Genomic DNA, 23,346 nt, shown 5'->3' with positions numbered 1-23,346 from the left:
GTGTTGCTCTTTGTATCCTCATAATGTGCTATCATTTCCTCCGCGAAAATTGACCACGTAACAAGTTTTTTACGAGAACAAAGCCCTTCATACCATAAAAATTGATCCAGTTCTTTATATGAAGATGCAATACATACCTTTTGTAATAGTGGTACACCATGTAGGTCAAAATATTGCTCCATCTGAAGTATCCAATTTACCAGATCCTTGCCATCAAACTTCCTCATATTTCTTTTTCTTGATTTTAGGAGCTCGATCTTGAAACAACTGTAACTCTGTACTTTTGGATCTTTAAGTTTTGAAATTGAAGCCTGTAGTAGTCCTCTGTGTGCTCTTTCCAGTGCCATAAGTCTGACCCAAATTGGATTCTCCAACGAAGAGTTATGCGAAATCTCCCACAGTGACTTGATTATAGACTAGTTCAGTATACCGAATTTGTACGACGTGCCATGAGTCACTATTTCAACCTTTGGATCTGAAAAATGCATACAAGAAACTACAATTCATCCTCTTTCTATACCGTCTTACGAAATGTCAATCTGATCCTCAGAGAGAAAGTTATGACGATTTTCCCCAGGTCACCTATTTGGAATGTAATTCAGGAGTCTGCAAAAAGACCAACGTCCTCAGATCATATCTCCGCAAATATAGCGTGAACAGCTCTGAAATTCGGACCCGAGGTTTAGCGTGATTTATTCTCAAATGGGTTTGTTTTGAAACTTCTTAAACATCGTAGAAAAAAGGTTATAGCGAAAATTCCACGATGACCTGTTTGGAGCAGCGAAACCCTAGAATCCAAAGCTCTGATACCAAATGTTATGAAACCAGCTCAAGAAAAGATAGAAAAGATAGATCAACGCCTTAGAATTCAGCCTCTTTGAGGGGGCAACCTCTTTTACATTACATAAATGAACAATTCTTGGATGATACAAATGAAAAGACCTCCTTTCTATATATAGGAGTCTAAGGGGTCATAACATAATCAGAGCCAACATAACAATAATAATGTAATGGCACAATAATAACAATAGTGGACTTCTATGTGGCACAATAGTAACAATATGGGCACTACATGGGTAAATCAATATAATAAGTGGGTTGTACTAATAACAATAAGGGGTTACACTAGTAGTATAGGGGCCTAACAACAAACCAGACATTCTGCCACAAACTTTTGAATATCCGATTTAAGGCCATCCCAAAAAAATTCCTTCTTAACCCTGTGCTAAGTTTTTAAAAATCGTGAGTTCCCTCCTAAGGGAGAAGTGTGCAATTCCATAAGAATCTTTTGTTTGAGTTGGGAATTCTTACAGAGGTATAAGCAATCTTTGTACCATAACAAATCATTTTGCGATCTAAATGTATCAGATGTACTAGAATCTTATTGTAACTTTTGAATAAGTGCCCACACTTCTTCATTATTCTTCCATTCCTCCCTTGCTTCGTTTATCCAATCTGGTTGGATAATAGAAATGGCGCACAAAAATGCTTCTGCATCCTCATCCTTTCTTGAGAGTGCATCTGCCACCACATTTTGCTTCCCTTTTTTGTAGATGATTTCAAAGTCATAACCCAACATCTTTGTGACTCGCTTTTGTTGATCTTCAGAGGATAATATTTGTTTTAAAAAGTATTTAAGGCTATCATGATCCGTGTTTACCTTGAAGTGTCTTCCCATTAGGTAGGGTCGCCATTTCTTAAGTGCATGTAGTATTGCCAACATTTCCTTCTCATAAATAGCTTTGTGTAAAAACATTACCTTGATTGGACGACTTTCAAAAGCAATGGGTCTTTCATCTTACATTAAAACAGCACCAATTCCATTTCCTAAAGCATCACATTCCACAATAAAGGTTTTTGTGAAGTCCGGTGTAGTTAAGACCGGTGTTCGAAGGCCTTTGTTGCTTATGGAGTCCATGAAAATGCATCTTTCTTCAATAATGTTGTTAGAGGTGCCGCTATTCTCCCATAATTCTTAACAAACTTGCGATAATATCCTATCAACTAGAGAAATCCTCGAAGATGGTTTATGGATGTGTGGATTTTCCATTCCTTAGTGGATTTAATTTTGCTAGGGTCTACTTTAACTCCTTCATGAGATACAATATGACCCAGATATTCCACCACTTGTACTCCAAAGAAACATTTGGATCCTTTTGCATATAATTGTTTTTCCTCCAATAGTTGTAGAACCCTGTCAACATGTTCAACATGATCCTTCCAAGACTTGTTGTAGATTAGTATATCATCAAAAAATACTAGCAAAAATTTTCTAAGGGTGGGTTTGAAAATGGAATTCATCAAACCTTGAAATGTAGAAGGTGCATTGGTAAGGCCAAAAGGCATAAATAAAAATTCATAATGACCCTCATGAGTTCTAAATGTTGTTTTTAGAATGTCTTCAGTCTTCATTCTGATTTGATGATATCCTAAACGAAGATCCAACTTGGCGAAGTAAATTGATCCATGCAATTCATCCAATAATTCATCAATGACAGGAATGGGAAACTTATCTTTAATAGTGAGCTTGTTGAGCTCCCTATAATCCAGACACATGCACCATGATCCATCCTTCTTGTGCACCAATACTACTGGAGTAGAGAAAGAACTTTGACTAGGTTTAATTATACCAGCCTCTAGCATTTCTGCCACCATACGTTCAATTTCACTCTTTTGGGCATAGGGATATTTGTACGGCTTGATGTTGGGAGGAACACTTCTTGGAATCAGATGAATAGCATGATCATGATCACGAATAGGTGGGAGACCTTTGGGAGTCACAAATACCTTGGAATGATTGTCCAAGACTTTTTGGAGCTCTCGAGAAATAGATGATTTTGATGTGGAAACATCTAGTGAACATAATTGTGCAATTACACCTCTCTGTTCCCTTTTTAGAAACTTTGTCATACCGTTAGAGCTGATTATATTTCTCGGTTTCCCTATAATACCCCTTAATTCAACTTCCTTTCCTTCTGCAAAAAAACTCATGAAAATTTCTTGAAAATTAAAAGCTATTGTACCCAAGGATTGTAGCCATTGGACTCCTAGTACAACATCAACACCTCCCATTGGAATGGAAAGCATTAGGCTAGTCAATACATATTCTCCAATGGATAGTTTGATATTATGGCACTTTCGAGAGAAATTTATTGTTCCTCCATTTGCAACCATCACTTTATACTCTGGTGCTAGATATAGGAAGCAATTGAATTCTTTTGCTACCTTACAATGAATAAAATTGTGGGTACTTCTTGAATCAATCAATACTATTACCTTTTTCTTCTTGATTTGTCCTTCTATCTTGATGGTTTGAGGAGTGGTAATTCCTGCCAATGAATTACAAGATATGGTCGGATTCATTTCTTCTTTATCTAGGCTGTGTTCCTGGATTATATCCTCTTCTTTTGACCTTTCTTCCTCCTTTTCTTCTTCCTCTTCACAATCTATGTACAATAATTTCCTCTCAGCACACTTATGACCTTTAGTGTATTTTCTATCACAATTGCAACAAAGCCCTTTTGCTCTTTTTTCTTCCAATTGTTGTGTTGCCAACCTTATAGGTGGTGGAATACTAGGGACAGCAACACTTCCATCTTCATAGTTGTGAGTGGTATGCTTCCTAGTTGCCATAATTTTTCTTTCCATTTTTCTTGCTAACCTGAATGCCTTCTCTAATGAATCAGGTTCCCAAAGGCGTACATCATGTCGGATATTATCCTTTAAAGTCCCTATGAACACATAAATCCTATGCTCCTCTGGAATATTTTTTACCCTTATATTCAATTATGGGAACTCCTCAATGTGCTCCATTATTGAACCCTTTTGTTTAAGACTTATCAATTGGCTAAAAAAAGTGTTGCTTTTTGTATGCTCATAATGTGTTGTCAATTCTTCTATAAAAATTGGCCAACTGATAATTTGTTTATGAGAGAAAAGTCATTGATACCATAGAAATTGATTTGGTTCCAAATATAAAGTTGCAATACGTACCTTTTGTGTGTTTTGCACATTATTGAGATCGAAAAATTGCTCCATATGTAATATCCATGTTGTGGGATCCTTGCCATAAAACTTCCTCATATCGATTTTTGGAATATGGTGGGTCTTAGATCCAACATTAGAGTCTAAAAAATTATGATTAGCATTACTTTTTTTCGCATCATGAGTTTCCTTTACTACCCTTTCACCATTAGTAAGTATTTCTTGTAGAAAAATTGTTAAAACTGTCTTCAAATCTGCCATGTTTGTCTTCAAATCTACCATTTTTGTCTTCAAATATTTCTTCAAATCTATATTCAAATAATCCATCTTATCTTCCATGCTATTCATCTTAGCTTCCATGCAATTTATCTTAGATTCCACGCCATTTATCTTAGCTTCTGTTAGCTTTTGTGAGAGTGACATTTGTTACACTTGGTCTTGTAATTTTGATATATCATGTAGTATTTCTTCCTCTTCTTCATGACTCATGCTAGAGCTTTCAGGTTTCTTACTAGGTGTTTTCATTTTCTTTCCTCGGGGCATCAATTACCGATAATAATTCTCTACTATGCCCTTTGCATTCCTTCAAAATAATTTTTCAAACCAAGCTTAAGCAAAAATTAAAAAAAAAAATCTACACACCTTTCTTCACTTTGTAGGAGCTCGATATTGCCTCTGATGTATCTCAGTAATTGCGGATCATCCAGTTCTAAAATTGTGACCTATAGTAGCCCTCTGTGTCCTCTTTCCAATGCCACTAGTCTGATCCAAATTGGATTCTACAAGGAAGAGTTATACCAAATCTCCCACAATGACCTGATTATAGACTAGTTCAGTAGATCGAACTTGTACGACATGCCACGTGTCCCTGTTTCAACCTCTGGCTCTAAAAAATACATTCAAGAAACTACAGTTCGTTCTCTTTCTTTACCTTTTTATCAGATTTCGATCCAACACTCAAAGAGAAAGTTATGACGATTTCCCCCAGGTCACCTGTTTGGAATGTAATTCATGTGTCTGTAAAAATACCAACTGTTAGCCTCCTGTAGCAACAGGTGTTCATCTTTCATGATTGACAGTTTTACATGCCAAATATGTCATCTTTCATGCTGCAAGGTTCCATAATTCTAGAAAAAGGCCAAAGAAGAGGCCATGAAAGTGTGCTAGTCCAAATGCCACTGCTGTATTCCAATTTTGATGACTTAACCATTTTTGAAAAATGTTTTGTTAAGGGAAGTCCAAACATCTTAATCTTGGCTTCCCTAGGTTTCAATTTCTTGTTTTAGAATATAGAAGATTGATATCTATCCAAACAGCTTAATCTTGGCAGATTTGTAGATAGGTAGAGAAACAAAGGAGTCCAACTACTTAATCTGGGCCCTTGGAAGAAATAAGGATAAATTTAGATAGGAGGGCAGTCAAAAGAAAAATTATAAAGCAGGGTCTGCAAGTCTAAATGCACCCAAACCAAAAAGAAGAAAAAATGCTAGGTAAGTAGGCTGGGTAGGTAGTTTTGATGGTTGCAGAATGTTGATGTATGATCAATTTTGTGTTTCAAAGTGTTATATCTTTTCAGATCATAGTTATGATGCAGTTTTTTCATATGGAGGAGCTCAAGCTGGACATGATTAACTCCCCCTTCTTCTTATTCCCTAAATCACTTACTAACTTCCCCAAAGAGGTCAAGATCTGCTTGAGTCTCTTAGTTTCATCATTTCCACATCATTTGCCTTGGTGAAGATCTGCTTTACTCAAGGCATGTTCATACATCCTCTATAAATCATCTCCCCCCTAACAGCCTAAGTTTCACATACTTAGCGCTTTTTGATCACTTGTCATATTAACTACTAATTTTACTATATAGCTTCCTATCTGTTTCCCCTTCCCCTACTAAAACTAAGTATAAAACTCCCCTAGGTACATATCCCCATCCCTTGGCACTATAGCCATATAATATCAAGTTTGGGAAATGTTGAGTTCACCAGGAGCTTGACATTAGCCTTCCACGTTCAAACCCTATGATTAACTTGACATCTGGTTAAGTTAATAACCTTTACCCATCCCTTCACCCTTAAAAACCACACATTTTCTACCCCTCTGCAGTCATTTTCCCAAAGTTAATGTTTAAAATGTTTTATTAAACATTAAATTATCATTCCCCCCGCTTAAGCCTAACCCGCAAAACCCATGTTTCCAAAGTTTTTAACCCCGCTTGTATATATCCCAAAAACCCATTGTTTATTAAAGTTCCCCCCCCCGCCGTATGAATAAACACATAAAATAGGGCGCGAGCCCCGTCATTAACTATCCGCCGTGTTAATTGTCCCGTTGGCCATTAGATCTGGTGCACCCAAGATCTACGGTGGGCGGGTGTTTCTGGACCCCGACCTGCCGAGGGTTAGCGTCCAGGAGATGGGCGGTTTTCCCACCGTACTCCCGCCACGCGTCGCCCTTCCGGGTGTGGTGGAGCGCCTTCCTCCGAAACCGCTTCAATGCAAAGGTGGTGCACCCGAAACCACCAAACCGCCCTCCCCTGGGTGACGTCGGCGCCATGTCACCTCCCCGCCTCCGCCCAGTGACGTCATCCTACTGCGTCATCTGCCTGCGTCGGCCTCCTACCACCATACTGCCAACTCACCATTGCCATGTCACTGCCACTGTGTATTGCCATGTCACCCGCTGTACTGCTGATGTCATCAGCTGACGTCATCCCACCACGTCATCTGCCGTACTGGGTCCCACACGCTGACGTCATGCTGACGTGATCACTCAAAAAGGCGCGAAAGGCAAAAATCGTGCTTAGGAAGCCCGGATTCAAAATCTGAGGCAGTTTTTCATGCACGATTAGTGCCTAGCACAAATCACGCATGGCTATGGGAAATGGGCCAAAGTGGAAATCCCCTCACCGCGCGGCCCCCAGCAAGCCCAAAAAGGCGCAGAATGACCCGATTTTCTTCGCGAAGCATTCAGAAAGGGGCAAACACAGTTTTTAAAGCAATAGAGGGCCGAGCAGCTGCCATGAAGGATCGATGGGATAGTCTAAACCATTTAGAAGATATTGAAGACTCCAGGATCAACGCCAAAGAGTATCAGTTCAGCAACATCAAATCAGGTGAAAATTAAAAACCTTCATCAAAGTTAGCAAAGCAGTTAAGACCATTTAAAAGCCTATCTGGTTGGGATTAGTGCACATTAATGCTAGCAAAACAGCAGCAAAACCAAGTTAGAGGTGGAGATAAAGGAAAAATCACAATTATTACATGAGGACTGCACTGAGCCACCCAGGACAGACATTAACTCAGTTTTGATACAGCTGCCCTCAGCGCAGCTCAAAGACATTTTCATGCATTTATTTCTGGATAAGATTAGGTTAAAGTAATCATTTTCTTTCAGACCTGTTTAGGTCGCCTATAATAGATTAGCTTTTGGATAATTTTCCCTATATATACCGACCCTCTGTATTGTTTAAAGGTTTGGTTGGTTGATAATACTCATTAGAGACTCGCACTGGATATCTGAGATGTTTTACTTAATCAAAGATTGCTGAAAAGCTTTGGAGGAATGACTGTCTGCTCTGTGTCTAATGGTTTGAAGAATTGAATGTGGAATTCTTGTGCTGCTATATGAATCAATAAGCTTTCCTCACCTCTGTTATTTCGATTTCACATATGCTCAAGTCACAGAACAAAGGATTGGTTTATAATTTGCTTGGTTGCACTCTATGCTCAGTTTTTGTGGCTTCTTAATGTTTTCCTCTTGGATTACGCACAAATATGAATTCTATTATGGCTCATGTTTGACCTATTTTCATATATGAATGACTGTTATCTAGGAATTCTTAACTGCTCCTAGATAGGGCTCATTTGTCTTCTTTCTGCTAATATGAATGAGAGATCCTTAATTTCCCCTCATTCCTTAGCCTTTAATCCATCTCATTTACCTTGAATGATTGTTTTATACGCAGCTAGCTTGCTTCATATTCGTTCGTGTGACCAAGAAAACGCACCAGCAATCCTACTCCTTGACTGCACGCCCAATGGTTCTAAAACTTTCATGTTATCCCTGCCTATTTACTTGAAAGCATAATCCTTCCCACCAAAAAAACAAAACAAAACCCCTTGAACTCAATAACTAGCCTAAAAACATTATCAAAAAAGCTAAATCCGAAAGAGAGAGCCCTCTCTGATTGTAGGTGGGCTAGAACCTGTAGTCCAAAGATTCATCTGTGGTTACCTCAGCTGTATCCTTTTGATGCTGACCAGAAGGACAACCTGAGTGATAACACCAACTTCCTCAGATCATATCTCCGCAAATTTAGCCCAAAAAGCACTGAAGTTGGGACCTGAGGTTTAGTGTGATTTCATCTCAAATGGGTTTTTTTCCGCTTCTGAAAGATCACAGAAAAAAAGTTATAGCGAAAATGCCACGATGACCTATTTGGAGCAACGAAACCATAGAATCCAAAGCTCTGATACCAAATGTTATGAAACCAGCTCACAAAAGGATAGAAAAGATAGATCAACACCTTAGAATTCAGCCTCTTCAGGGGGTCAACCTCCTTTACATTACACAAATGAACGAATCCTTGATGATTCAAATGACAAGACCTCCTTTCTATATATAGGAGTCTAAGGAGTCACAATATAACCCAACCGACCTAACAATAATAATATAAAGGTACAAAAATAACAATAGAGGGATTCTATGGGGCACAGTAATAACAATATGGGGAAAATAGGGGCACAACAATATAAATAAGGGATACAACTACAATAGTAATGGGGTAATCACTAGTATTGTAGGTACCTAATAGGTATAAACGCTTTTCCTTTTGTGAAAGTGCATTTGTATGTATATGCAACTTATGGTCAGTGAACCTGCGTGTATATGCAACTTGGTCAAGGTGAACCTGTGTGTACCTCTCTTTCTTCATTCTATGTAGTCTGATCTGTAGTTCTTTGTTGTTAACCTACTGTACCGTGATCTTTCATCTGAGTGAGTTGCCATCAAGGACAACACCTGCATCATAATGCCAACAATCTCCCCCTTTGGACTTGATGGCAACAACAACAAGAAGTCACTCTCCCGCTTTCACATCAAGGGCAATCGGTCATGCTCCCCCTGAGTACATGTTGAATTATTTGATATGCTGAAATGTACTGATTGAGCCCCCATGATTGAGTCCATGATCCCCCTAAGCACAAGCAAAGTCTACAAAAATATTTTCTAAAAGAATAACATGACTCTATACATATGTCACCAATGACCTTCCTATCACCATTGACTCATACATACATCCATCTCCCAACCAAGTGGGGATATACCAAATTTTACTCATCCACCCAACCAAGTGGGATATACCAATTGTTTATACATGACAAAAACAAGAAATATTACATCATCCATCGCATGTAAAGTGGTGATATAAATTACATCATTTGTCCAAGAGGACCCATTCAAATGTATGAGAAGACATATCACACCCTAGACTTTTACATGACTTGAACAGCCAATGGTATAAATATCTAAATCCATAGTTGGACTCAGCAACCATAATGCCAATAACGTTGAATGTATGTGAAGGCTAATGCCCCCCCTGAACCGGTGCTACCTGTGCATTGTTAACATGTCAAAGATCAAGGCATCTTCATTAGTCAGATAAAATTAATGAGCAGAGCATATCATCAATATCAGTCAGAGCACCTATAGCAGAGCCCACCCCACTGTTTTTTTGCCTGAAAAACATATATACTCCTTGACCCATATAAACCTGCATGTGTACGTGAATTCTCCTTAGGAAGCATGAATATAATCACCTTTTTTTTGAAAAGTTTGATTTAACAGCAGGATGATGCAACAACTACTCCCAGCTTTTGTCTAAGATATTCAAATGTCTCTCTAGGCAGTGGTTTAGTGAATATATCAGAAACTTGTTCTTTGGGGGGAACATATTCCAATTTGACCTTCTTTTCAAGCACTTGTTCACGTAGATAATGGTATTTGATGGGTATGTGCTTCGTCTTGGAGTGCATGGATAGATTCTTTGAGATACTGATGGCACTTGTATTATCACATAGAATGGAGATGGGTGGAGTGCATGTGATTTTAATGTCTTGCAATGTTTGCATCATCCAAAGTAGTTGCGTGCAACAAGATGGAGTAGCCACATATTCTACTTCAGTTGTAGATAACACAATTGAACTTTGTTTCTTGCTAAACCATACCACTAACCTGGAACCCATAGAGAATGCACCACTACTAGTGCTTTTCTATCATCAACACTTCCTGCCCAATCTACATCTGTATATGCCTGAAGAGTAAGATTTGTATCTCTAGGATACAATAAACCAAAGTTTTGTGTTCCTTGAAGATATTTGAAAATCCTTTTGACTGCATGAAGGTGTGATTCCTTTGGATTTGCTTGGAATCTTCCAACTATTCCTACTGCATACATGATGTCAGGTTGGGTACCTGTTAGATAAAGCCGATTGCCAATCATGGATCTGTAATTTGGTTGATGTACTGCTACTGATTCATCATTTGAGCTGAGACTGCATCCTGTTACCATTGGGGTACATACCGATTTAGAATCTTCCATGTCATACTTTTTCAAGATCTGTTTGAGATATTTGGTTTGTGAAAGGAAAATACCATCTTTATTTTGCTAAACTTGTAGACCAAGAAAATAGGTAAGTTCACCAAGCAAGGACATTTCAAATTCTTGTTGCATTACTGAAGAAAAATTGTAACTCATGGATTCTTCATTGCTACCAAAAATGACGTCATCAACATAAACAACAATTATTAGCAATTTATCAGTGTCAATCTTTGTATATAGATTGCTATCTGTTCACCCTTTTGAAAAACCCTGTTGGTGTAGATATTTGTCAAGGCAGTAATACCAGACCCTTGGAGCCTGTTTTAGACCATAGAGAGCCTTTCTAAGTCTGCATACATGTTTTTCATCATTTCCAAGAATGAATCCTTCTGGTTGTTCAATATAGACTTCTTCTTCTAAATCTCCATTAAGGAAAGCAGATTTTACATCCATTTGGTTTACTTTGAATTTCTGAAAGCTAGAAAGAGCGAGAAACATCCTTATGGATTCAAGTCAAGCAACAAGTGTAGAGTTTCTTCAAAATCTATACCTTCTTGTTGAGCATACCCTTTACAAAAAAGTCTAGCCTTCTTTCTAATAACTTCTCCATTTTCATTCAACTTGTTTTTGAATATCCATTTAGTTCCTATGATATTTTTATCATGAGGTCTAGGAAGTAATTCCCAAGTATTATTCTTTTCAATTTGCTAAAGTTCTTCATTCATGGCCTCGACCCAACATTCATCTTTTCATGCTTCATTTACATTTTGAGGTTCGGTGGAGGATAGTAATGCCAGATAGCTTGAGGTTTCTGTAATAGTTCTTCTTGTTTGTACACCTGCCTCTTTTTCCCCTAAAATTTGAGTTTCTGGATGATTTTTCTGAACATATGTAGATGGAGTCTTTTCTTCTACCGTTATCTCTTCTTCTGGTGCTTCATTGGTTTCTTCTTCAGAATCATAGTGATTTGATGTGGGAAAATAATCCCCATATTCTTCATTGTCATAATCTTAGGCTTTTATCTGTTTTGGATTTTTCATGCTTCATCAATTACAACATCAATACTTTCAACAATTTCCTCAAGTATTTTATTATAACATTTATATCCTTTACTTCAAGAAGAGTAACCAAGAAGAATACCTTCATGTGTTCTAGGCTCAAACTTACCAGGTTTTTCATCAATTCTTCTGATATAACATTTTCTTCCAAAAGCTTTAAAGTATTTTACCGTAGCAGTCTTACCACACCAAAGTTTATGTGGAGTTTGAGTGCTATTTACCTGAACATTTGCTTGGTTGAGAATAGTTATGGCGGTGAATGCAGCTTCACCCCCGGAGGTTGCAAGAGTTCCATATTCATCTAGCATAGCTCGAGCCATTTGTTGAATAATACTATTCATTCTTTATACCATTCCATTTTGTTGAGGAGTCCTTGCAGTGGAGAACTACCTTTTTATTCCATTTTGTTCATAAGAGTCAAAGAATTCATCCGAGGTAAATTCCCCTCCTCAATCAGATCTGAAGCATTTGATTTTGTGATCTGATTCATTTTCAACTAAATCTTTGAAGGATTTGAACTTTTCAAATGCTTCATCTTTATGCTTTAGGAGACCTATCCAACACATCCTGGAAAATTCATCAATGAACAAAATGAAGTATTCTTCTCCATGACGTGACTTTTTCCTTGATGGTCCACATAAATCAGTATGAAAAAGTTCAAGAGGCTTACTAGCTGACCCTTCTTTTTCAATGAAGTGAGATCTAGTTTGCTTACCAAACTGATAGGGTTTGCATATTGTATTTTCACGAATGCTGATATCTGGAAGATCATGAATATCTTGGAATCTGCATGCTTTTCTTATTTGAGAAAAGCTTAGATGTCCCAATCTTTTATGCCATAGCTAGTTTTCACCATTTGTTTTTAGATAGCATTGTTGTTGTCCTCCCTTGAGTATGTATAAGTTGTTTGGAGTTCTCGTACCTTTGATCATGGTTTCTCTTGTATCAAGCTCACGAACAACACATCCATTTGACCGAAACACCACTTCATTTCCTTGATCATACATTTGCCTAACACTCAACGGGTTATGCTTTAGACTGTCTACATACATAACATTCCCGGCTTTAATCTTTTATTTCAAGAAAACAGAGCCTTTACCTTTTATGATAGCAGGAGTATCATTTCCAAATGAGACATTCTTTTCCTTTTCTAAGGCATTATATCAGTGAAGTTTTTCTTTGTCACCTATCATGTGTTTTGACCATCCACTGTTGATTTACCATTAATTTTCTTGTCCTTTTGCATACAAGGCTATACCACATCTTTCTGTTTGAGGTTATTTCCTTCTCGATATTTTTGGATTTAATGGAGTTTGCTCCTTTTCAGATGTTTGCCGAAATTTTCTCCTGCATTCAGATTCTTCATGGCCAAAGTTGTTACAGATTGAGCATTCTATTTCATTTTCAAGAAGTGAAAAGATATTATAGGAAATTTTCTTGATCCCTATCACATTCTTTTGATTTCATGCTTCTCTAGTCATGATGGTTTTGTAAGCAACACATTGAGTAGCTCTATGTCTGAAATTATAACATGAGAAACATTGACCATTAAAGAAGTTCCTGTGATTATCAAATCTATTGACCTGGTGATTGTAGTTTCTATTGATATTCATATTTGAAGAAAATTGAGTATGATTTACCTAAGGTTGGTTGTGGCTTCTGTTTATCCTTGAAGCAAATTGAGCTTGATTTACCTGGTGATCTGCTTATTCCTTTGTTGACAATTGTCATACTGTTCACTGTTCTTTGTTGCATCAAGATAGCTTTTAGTGGAGGTTGACGGCCTCTATGATTGAGACGCTTCTTCAGTATATCCAAGACCTAGATTTATTAGAGGAGAGCGTTGCACTTTGATAATTTCATTTAAGGTTTCTAATCCTTTAGCAAATCTAAAATTGAGAGATTTTGTTTTATGAAGATCCTTTCTTAGACCCACAATTTCACATTCTAGTTTTTCATTGTGTTTTTCTCTTTCAGCATGTTGGTATGTCAAGGTATCTATAATCATATTATTTTCTTCTAAATAGATTTTGAGTTTAGATATTTCTTCATGAAGGTCATCTTCTTCTAAAGAATCCCAAAAATTATCATCGTCATAAGCCATTAGAAGTCTACAGTCATTACTATTTTCATCTTCATCACTATTTGATAAGCCATTGCTATCTTCATGAGTATAGTAACTCTTTTTACTTACACTTTGTTTTCTATTCCATTTTTCATATTCCTTCCCTTTATCATATTTATCTTTATGAGGACATTTGGTAGGATAATGACCGACTCTACCACAGGCAAAACATTTGAAGGGTAGTTTATCTCTAAATCATTTAGAACCCCATTTAAGCTTCTTAACAAAGTTTACTTCATCTTCTTCTTCTTAAATATGTCCTGATTCATTGAGTTCTTCCTTTCCTTTTTCCGAAGCTTTAAATGTGGCTTCTCTCATATTTGATGGGCCTCCTTTTCTCATCTCAAAGGAAGTGAAGATTTCGTGAAGCTTTGTCATAGTGATAGTTTGTAGATCCTGTTTTTCTTCTATGGTAGATACTTTTGATTTAAATTTAGCAGACAAGGATCTTAAAACTTTCTCAACTACGGTAACTTCCTTTATCTGTTCACCCATATTCTTCAGACAATTAACAACCTCATCTATACATAAGAAGTAACTAGCTATACTTTCATCATTGTGCATCTTAAGAGTTTCATATTGAATTCTGAGAGTTTGCAATTTAGCACATTTTACCTGAGAGTCTCCTTCATAGCTCAGAATGATTTTGTCCCATATTTCCTTGGTTGATTTGAGCTGCATAACTTTGACAAACTCTGATTGTGACAGACTTCCCAATAATGTATTTACAACCCTGGAATTGGTTTCATATTGCCTTTTACCTATCATATCTGTAGGAATCGCTGATGGAAATGTATATCCTCCTTCCACAATTTCCCAAACATTTGTTCCAAGTGATTGTAGATAGGCTGTGGTTCTTATATTCCAATAAACAAAGTTTCTCTAATCAAATATTGGTTGTCTGATGGATCCCATGCTTTCTTGATTACTCATGATGATGGATCTCCCTTCAAGCAATCAAGCTTCTTCTGAAGGACATGCTCTGATACCAATTGTTGGAAATAATACTAAGAGTGGGGGTGAATTAGTATTATCAGATCAATAATTTAATTTAGCATACAGATTTGTATACACTACTTCAGCTAAGTTAACTAGCATGTATATGTGATTGTACTTAAAGCAACCAGTGTATATGTAGAGAACTTTTGATTTACCAAATTTATCATGCAATGAAATTTAACCAGTATATCAGAGATTTATTAAACAGTGTAGTAAAAGAAAAATAAAGCATCACACATAAGCAACACACATGGACACAAAGATATAAGGTGGAAACCCAATGTGGGTGAAAACCACCTGCTGCTATCGTCTCTGTCTCCTTTTAATAATAATAAAATCTGTTTACAATCTTGCACTGGTGCGGACTTATACCAATATGCAAGCTTCTACCTGCAGAAGGTTACAGCCTTCTCTCATTCTTGAGCTTCTACCGGAAGGGAGCTATAACCCCCTAACTCTTGTACTAGCCAATATGTTTACTAGTATGTAGGCGGCGACCTACAGAATGCTACGACCTTCTTTCTTCCTCCAAGGACCACATTTTATAAATTTTCAGACTGCATCCATCAACAACATCATAACTGCAATTCAATCATCAAATGCATCTGCATCAACCAATCACTGAGACTCAATCATCACTTTCTGAATCAACAACAACCAAATCAATCAATCACTTTGACAACCCATCGATAAATTACAATCAATATGATCATTCAGAATATTGTCACCAGAATATAGTAACCCGAACCCAAAACCCTGCAACAACAAACAGAAACAACTGAAACATACTTTATAAGGTATACACTACTTCCATGTGTCGAACATGCATGTATACGCACTTTTTTCAAAGCCAACCAGCGTATACATCTGCAAATATTATTTCATAATTCTGCAGCTATTCCAAACTTTAGTTATACCCAGATCATAATATTTATAGAATAACACGTGTCAGTATTCAGATCTAAACTATACATGATCAAACCACATAATGATAATTCATTTCAACCCTTAAGATCCTGATCCATCATTAGATTTTATCCTTCCTCAACTGCTAAGGTTCATCCTTGTTTTAGATCAAGCACAACACCATAAATCAATAACCTGCATACTAGATCTCACACTTCATCAGATATTCGATACTTGCACCCTTGGCCTAATGATCTTCTCCTCCTTTTATAGTTTTAGGCCTTTCTCATTACCATGGACCAAAACCACTTAGGACTAATACCTTGGACCAAATACCTAGGGTAAATACTCCAGACCAGATACCTTGGACCAATACCATGGATCAAAATACCATGGACCAAATACTTAGTTTTCTAAGGTATATGCGCTTTTCCTTCTTTGAAAGTGCGTGTGTATGTATACGCAACTTGTTGTTAGTGAACCTGCATGTATATGCAGCTTGGTTAATATGAACCTACGTATACCTCTCTTTCTTCATTTTGTGTAGTCTGATATGTAGTTCTTTGTTGTTAACTTGTTGTACTGTGATCTTTCATCTGAGTGAGTTGCCATCAAGGACAACACCTGTATCATAATGCTAACATGAGTGACATCAGCTAGGATATTCATTTGTCAAGAAATCCATAGGCCCTTAGGGAATGGTAAATATATTACCAACTTAAGTATGGGGGTTTTACGCAATGCATTATATTAGATATCATTTTTGGGATTCAACTGCGTTAAGTAAGTCATTCATGTATGACCATTTCCATGAGAGGTAGTCGTAACTGACTAATTTCTCATGATTTTTGAATAGTTCACTTAGCACTCATTGCATCGGGTGATGCTCACAGGGGTGAAGAAGTGGGATTGAAACTAGTGAAATGAATCACACTTCTTCACCCCTGTGAGCATCACCCGATGCAATGAGTGCTAAGTGAACTATTCAAAAATCATGAGAAATTAGTTAGTTACGACTACGTCTCATGGAAATGGGCATACATGAATGACTTACTTAACGCAGTTGAATCCCAAAAATGATATCTAATATATTACCAACTTACTTTCTGAAAGGCCTTGGACATATCAAGCTTAAGTAGCATCCTAGGTTGCCTAGAGGTATAAAGTGAATACATGTTCTCTTGGGTAAAGATAATGCTATCCGATATTTTTTTACCTTCCATATAAATGGTTTTATCAGAGTAATTATTGAACAAAGAAGTACTTTGAGGCGATTGGAAAAGGTTTTCAAAATAATTGTATGGGCCACATTGCAAAGGGAACTGGGATGAAATTTAGCTACAGAGGAGTCTCTGTTGACTTAGGCATTGAAGAGATGAAATAATAATTGAAAGTGGTGAGGATTGAGGAAGAGAATCAAGATTATTCCACCACATATCATACATATTAACCTAATATTCTCCAACAAGATTGATAAAATTCAGGAATGAATCCATTGGGACTTGGAGACTTATCTTTGGGCATATTCATCAATACCTCTTCAACTTCTTGGAAGGTGATCTCTTTCATAAGTAAGGCATTTTTCTCTTCATAAATAAGCATGGGGATGTGTTGAATTACTTGGTTGATGTCCACTTTCCTTTCTGGGATCAGCTCTGTGAGAAGGGACATAAAATGCTGACATAAGACTTGCGTAATTGCTTCATTATCTACTACCAATTGATTGTGTTGATCTCTTAGTCGATTGATGTAGTTTTGTGGCTGGTATTTAATCATGGAACTATGAAATAATTTGGTATTTTACTCCCCTTCTTTCAACCATTTAACTAGTATTTTTGCTTGTAGGTTATTTCTTCCTCCACGAGCCATTCATTTAATTTCACCTTCAAGGCCTCTTTTGAAGACTTTAATTCCTCTTTTCTTCCTGCTTTGATGATAGTTTGTTGCACCTCATTCATCATTGTTTCTAATATTTTCTTTCCTAATAGATGTTACCAAATTCCTTTACATTCCATTCATTGGGCTTTTGCTTGATGTACATCAATATTTTTTGGAGACAATACAATATTCTGCTTGTAATGAACATTGATTCTTACCACCAATTTTCCACGTTGGTCAGAAAGCTTTGATAACAAACCCCAAAAGCTTCAAATCGAAAGGGCTTGTTGTTGAGGGAGCTTAGCCATCCCAGGTGATGGATATTAGACCAATGGTATAGTCCATGGCTAGGAAGGATTAGAGATTTGATGCAAATACCTGCTAGGAGAAGGGACTTTGAGTAGAGGAAATGATCAAGTCTCGAGGCTACTTGTTGATTTTCCCCACACTGATTGTTCCAAGTGTGGATCCAATTTGGGGTGGGAATATCCACCATCTTGAAATCATCTATGAAGGAGCTAAAGAGAGAAGCATATTCATATAGTCTATGAATACCTCCTTTATTTTCCTAGAAAAAATGTATCAAATTGAAATCTCCCCTTAAGATCGATTGATTCAGGCAGATCAAATGAACCATGACTGAGTGGTTGAAGATGAATATTTCTTTTTCCAAGGGGGAATGAGGGCCATAGATATTTGAGATGATTCCCTAGTGAGAGGAACCAATAGGGTGAATGTGGGATGAAAGGATTCTAGGAAGGGAGAAGGAATTATTAGGGATGAGAACAAAGGGATTTCATAGGATTGTTAGGCCTCTTGATGCTCCTGTGGAACATTGTGATAGGATTTCATAATTTTTCCAAAATGTGTTGATAATTTTTATGAAATTATCGTGCATACATTTGGTTTATTGAAGTAATAAGATGCTTGGATTTATGCAAGAGAGCATATTCTTGGGATTTTGATGCTTGGCTTTTCCATTAAGGCCTCCAACATTCTAGGATATGGTTTTAATTATTAGGAACTATGGAGAGGGGGGCAATGAGTATTCATGGGAGCGACTTGACCCGAGTTAATCAACAATTCTCAAAAATGTTGAAGGAGTTGGATGTTGGGCTTGCAACCCCTGTTCTTGGGTTGTTTGATAGAAAGGGCTTGGTCCTATCAAACATTGCATTTGATTCCTTTCAATGGGAATGAGAAGGATGGAGAGGGGGTGTTTCCTTGCATCTGAGCTCAGTTCATGAGTAGATCTTGATGTTGAAGATAGGCTTTGGCAACCATTTGAATTTTGTCCTCTAGGATGGTAGCGAGATATTTGTGCTCTCATTCTTCTGCTATTTGTTGAAGATCCATACTATGCAATTCCAGATCTGTGAGATCTTCTTCCTCCATTGGGATTGTGGTTTCCTGATAACCATTTTGGCTTAGTACACTTGTCTCCTTACTCTAGGAGATTGAGTCTACTTGCCCTTCCTTCATCTTCTCCTAGGAAGCTAGATTTTGAGGATGATTGTTGCATGGTGTGGCTTGAGGATTTATTTCTTCTTGCTTTGTGTTCTAAAGCACAATGTATCAGTTTTTCCCTTAAGCATCTAGTTGGTGTGAAGTCTCCCCTATTTCCTGATGACTTTTCTTTTATTAGTCAGCATGGTAAGATCATTTCCATAATGGATATGAGTTGCAGGATTTCTTTTTTATCCTTGTGGTTGAGCTGGCAGAACAATCCCTAAATAGGTAGCCATATGCATGGGAGTGCCGATAGCGGAAGGGGATTTGTTCATGCTCTATTGGTTGTTCTAAGATGACATCTTCACAGCATAGAAGGATTCTTTCTAGACGGGGTTTATAATTATCTAAACACACATAGAGCCACACATATGTTGTATACCTTCCTTGCTTGGTGACATTAGAGAGGATAATGAAACAACCCAGTTTGTCACCTATTTGGGCTGGCATCTTTGGATATCAATACTGATGAGGCAGTGAGTAAAGTCTAATCCAGATGGAAAAAAAGGAGAAATCCTCCTTTTCCGGTTGAATATAGGGACCCGTGGCTTCGTAGAAAGCCCAAACGAGTTCATGAAATAGGACCCTCCCTGAAAGATATTATCTCGGTCCATCACACTATTATAGGTGAATGTAAGAAATCTCCAAGGGCATAGTTTGAGTTTGACATCTCCTTTACTGGCCCAGATCTTCATGATCAATTGGATCAAAAGTTTTTTGATGGCCAAGGTGCTATAAGATTGTAGAGAAGTGCAAGCACCATCACGTGTTCGACCATTCCACCTAATTGATGAGTAGGATCTCCAGAAGAGGTGGTTTCAAGGCTTGCATGTGGCAGGGCTTGTTCGATTGCATTTATTTTCCTTCTGGGTTTGAGGCTACATGTGAGGCGGGTTGCTAATTCAAGTCTGCAAAAGTGGATTGATGGTGAGTGAAACCATTGATTGCTTGTTTATTGGATGAACTATTAAGGTTGTGAAATTGTTATTGCAAAAGAAATCCTCCCACTGCATTTTTGAAAGAACGACCATCGTAAGGCTACCCCTCAACCCATGGGGAAGCCATCGATTAGTAAATCAAATACACTTATTTTTGTCAAAAACAAGAGAAAACTCATTCCACGACTCTTTTCCCTTTTCCGTCATCAAATGTTCCTTCTCCAAAACTGTCACGTTACACATCTAATTTTAATATAAAACTAAGTTGATTTTAAAGGGAGAAAGGAAGACCTTGAATAAAAAAATTCAAAATATAAAATGATTCAATGATGACAATGTTAACAAAATTTAATGTCTAAAGTTAGGATGGAAGTGAAGGAAAGTAATTGAACAAAGCTTAATGTCTAAAGTCATGGTGGAAATGAAGAAAAGGCATTTTCATTTACTTAAGGGCAATCCATATTATAAACACAGATTCTATTGGGTGGAAATGAGCGAAAATCATCTTCAATTGTTTAAATGGTAGTCCACATTATATACACGCATTTTATTTGTGCCCTTTCAGGCCAATGCTAGGTGAAAAAGGATAGAAATAGACATACCAAGTTACCACATGGAAGTGAAAATGATTGATCATAGCTAAAAACATGGAACTCCACAATTTTATGATAGGCAGAAAAATAACAACATAGAACAAGAAGAAGAAAGAGAGGGAATAGAAAAGGATCATAGGTAAAAACATAGAACTCCACAATTTTATGATATTATAGAACAAGAATAAAGAGAGGGAACAATCCCTAAGGAAGGAGGAGTGACATGTGAATCTAGATTTGGGCAGACAATGTATAAAAGGCATTGTCTTCCTTTAAAATTTGTTGAAATTCAAACGTCACTAATGGTGCTCTACTCGCAGTGACCTACTCCGATAGATTATGCCCGTCGCCCATTAATGATAAGAAATTTGTGCAAAGCCATCAAAATCAGGTGCCTTGTTCGGTTCTGTTGAAACACACTTATTGTCACCCCACTTGAACATGCAAATAGTTTAGGGTGAGCTACTTGTATCAAATATAATTTGTTGCACCACTTATTTGTAAGTATGTATGCGTGTGGTATAAACATAGAAACATAGATTCATAGCACTTAATATGGCTAAAAGCGAGTAAAAACTATCCAATTTCGATCTATTTAAATTGTTCACAAACCAGCTTCCCTTACTTGCTCTCTGAACTATAGTGATCACAAGACTGCCAAGAAAACTGGAGACTCCCGGAATACTCTCAGAGAGAGCGATCCCCAAATTTCTCATGCTGTCAGTGACTTCACCATAGAAATATTCCTACATTCCTACTAGAGTAAACACACCTGCTATTCCCATCAGAACGCATTGTGGAGTTAACTAGAAAATGCTGAGAGGGATAACAGATCTCGGGCTGTCAAGCAAGCCATGAGTTTTTGCTACATGGACCCTCTTTTTTTCTATTATAGCTGCAGTTATCATGCACATAACACACAAGAACATGCCAATTCTAATACTTTGTAAAACTGTTATTCCTCGTTCATTGCCAGTTATTCTTCTGGCAACTGATACAATACAACAGTCATATAAGGTTACGAAAACGAGTCAACCAAAGTTGTCAATACCCAATAGAGAAGATGATGGAGCTCTGAAATGAGAACCCAATCTTCTATCCATGGTGCTGCCTTGCTTCACGAACAACGACATGCTCTGTGTTACTGTCATTATGAACATAAAGCAACATACCCAGATGGGTACCACTCTCAATATTAGCTTCGTTTCATCTACTTGAGTTATTGTGCAGAGTTTCCATTAATTTGGCTTCATTTCTCCCTGTTTATCAATATTCCATTCCGAAGAGTGTTGTACCACTATCGCTGCTTTATCCAGAAACCTAGTCCATTGTCAACCAAAGTAAGGTATCAAAATAATGTTATTGGTTTGTCACGTAAAATTTTCCTTATGGCTCTAGATTTTCAAACCAAATATTTTTCTAGAAATAAGGTTTGAACTTGTCTGACAAAGCAAGTAGATCTATCGAATCGTATGCTTAAATTAGAAAAACTTACTGAAAATTATTTGTGTGCTAGATAAGCCTCCTGCCTGATTTTATGGTCTCCATATCCTCGTAAAGCAAGTTCACATCTGAAGGCATACTCAAATTTCTTTTCCTAATAGCAGAAATTACAACCTGCGCTATACAAGACACCTGGCTGCCCCTTGGAGGCCTATGTCTGTAGAAGGGCATTCCATATAAAAACACGACAGTGCCTATGGCCATGGCAACAGTTAGAATTCCGAATCCAAACCCCCAGCTTACGTTCTCCTAGACGTAAGGGACGACAGTGACTGCTAACAGAACACTAGATGAGTGAACGAAATACCAAACATTAAAGAAGGAATTCTTCTTTTGCATTTTAGTTTTATCTTCCTCGTCAAATTGGTCTGCACCAAATGCTTCCAGTGAGGGCTTCACGCCACCGGTCCCCAAGGCACCAATTTGTGTACTCGTTGCTTTGCTACATACTGAATCATCACATTGATCAGGTGGCTTTAGAGCTAACAGAGAGGCTGACAGCGTCAGCAAAACTAATCACTGAAACATTGATTTATACAACATAAATCAGCATCAAATAGATTGAAAAAAAGATGAAAAACCTAGAAGCAAGTGCAAGGAAAATTTTAAGAACCCCCCTAGATTTACATGTATAATAAATGGGCGAATCTCCATGGTATATAGGAAAAATGGAAGGCGATTTTATCAATAATATGATATGTATATATAGTTTTTTGGTGAATCTCTCACGAGGCATGGTGAATATTTTATACAATTATAAAATCTTGTGTCTATTGAATACACAAATGAAATCATTGCATTTCTTTAAAATATCTTTTGAAATCAAAATTACCGAAATTACATATCGATAACCTAGTGGGTGTAGGATAAAATTCACTCGTGCCACTCACAGAAAGCATGAGAAAAAACCTAATACTATATATAAAACCAAGAAAAATTCAAATTCATCACTTCTAGGGACCTGTAACCACCTTGCCAATACACAAGTATGTTCCTCTTTGCAATTAGAAAAATTATCCAAATTACAATCTGTTTACTCGAGCATATGTTGGAAAGTTATAGAAGGATGACTAGTGCAATCAATCCATTCCTTTTAGCCCTGGATTTGTTTTAGTTTAAAACAGAAGTATACAAATATACTTGCCCAATGTCTATGCTTTAACCATTCACCTTAAGATGTTTTTACAATATAATTTCCTAAGTCTATTTAATATCTTCATTATCATAAAAACCAACCTATATCCATCCTAACTCC

At 37.2% G+C, this 23,346-nt stretch overlaps 1 pseudogene; it reads right to left on the bottom strand.

Annotated features, from left to right (window-relative positions):
* Positions 1–21,040: 21,040 nt before the first annotated feature.
* The window catches only part of LOC149247532 (protein NRT1/ PTR FAMILY 5.6-like), a 52,943-nt pseudogene continuing 50,637 nt past the window's right edge, over positions 21,041–23,346 (bottom strand).

The sequence above is a fragment of the Pinus tabuliformis genome, chromosome 7, assembly GCF_031772625.1.
Source record: "Pinus tabuliformis cultivar Carrire ecotype Pingquan chromosome 7, CPIR1, whole genome shotgun sequence".
Lineage (NCBI taxonomy): Eukaryota > Viridiplantae > Streptophyta > Pinopsida > Pinales > Pinaceae > Pinus > Pinus tabuliformis.
This window is presented reverse-complemented; position numbering and strand designations above follow the sequence as displayed.